Source organism: Polyodon spathula, chromosome 12 (genome assembly GCF_017654505.1).
Source record: "Polyodon spathula isolate WHYD16114869_AA chromosome 12, ASM1765450v1, whole genome shotgun sequence".
Lineage (NCBI taxonomy): Eukaryota > Metazoa > Chordata > Actinopteri > Acipenseriformes > Polyodontidae > Polyodon > Polyodon spathula.
Genome location: NC_054545.1, coordinates 39,911,328 through 39,912,780, shown reverse-complemented (window position 1 = coordinate 39,912,780; position 1,453 = coordinate 39,911,328).

Here is a 1,453-nt window from a genome sequence, read left to right as displayed (position 1 = left end):
GAAAGCCAAATCGACCAAACAAGGGTTGCTTCAAAATAAATACACAGCAATAGATTGGCTGCAAATGAGGAATGTGTTTGTTTTTTTTCTTCATTCCAAATCTTGACATATTAAATGAAGGAACTAGGTAATGTAACCAAATGTTTCAACAAAACTTGGTTTGCCAATACTTTGATTACTTTTGTTACTAGAATCAAAAAGTGTTGACCTGCAGTTCTGAAATACGAATGCAAGAAGTAATAATACACTGAGTTAGAGATGTATCCTTGGATTTTATATTCATTAAGTTTGTGTATTAATCATGATCAGGTCCCCATTAATACTCAAAACCTAAAGAATATTGACCTTTGAGGATAATTAGACAGAGCTTATAAATTAAGTCTTTCTCATTGTGTTTTGTGTCTTACGTATTAAGAGCTGGACGATAATTAAATATTCAAATTATTAATTGTCGGCTAAAAATAATTAGGATAAATCAACCTTACTCAGGTTTTAACTTCCATTAATTGTGCCTTCCCCTCCCCCCTTAGTTTGTTCTTTATCTCACACTTTTATTCTGCTTTTTGTTTGATGGCTTAAAACAAAGCCAGATCGTTGTTCTCTCCCACACTAGGGAGGGGGGGCTGAATTAAAGTAAAATTAAAGTAAGAATTTAAATAAACCGATGCTCAGTTTAATTACATGATAATTAAATACCGTGTCTCTTTCTACACAAATCAATTAATACCCCATCTCTTTATACACAAATTAAAACCCTGCGTCTCTCTACACAAATCAATACCCTGCGTCTTTCTACACAAATCAATACCCTGCGTCTCTTTCTACACAAATCAATTAATACCCTGCGTCTCTTTCTACATAAATCAAGGCAGCAAGACTAGACAAAATATCAATAATATCACAATAACGTATGTTTGATCCAGCCCCATTACATCGTGACAGGAAAGACAAACCTGCTTGTTGAAATGTTTCATATGCAATGTTTCTTCACTACGGCTGTATCTCTTGTGATTGGGTGTTTAATGTTCTTCACTTCATGTTGGCATTGCAACTGTTAGAAGACTCAGAGAAATCTGAAGGGGAGAGATATGAAATTGCGTTGATGTGTCTTTCCTCTTTCTCAGGGCTGCAGCAGGTTGCACTGCTAAGGGTTTATTCAGTTAGAAAAAAGGGTTCATCCAGAAAGTTTATCCAGGAATACAAGGTGAAGTACCATCCCTAGAATAACTTGAGAGAGAGGACACACAGACACACACACACACACACACACACACACAATCTTAGTCAACCTAACGATCCACAAAAGGCTGGTGAATATTTCCATCAAGCCTAGAAGAATGGTAATGTGTGTCACCACTAGAATCCAGTCTGAAGAAGAGGTATAATTATAACTTGTTATTATTCATTCATTCATTCAATTACTCACATTTTGGCATTTTGCTAGGAATAATAA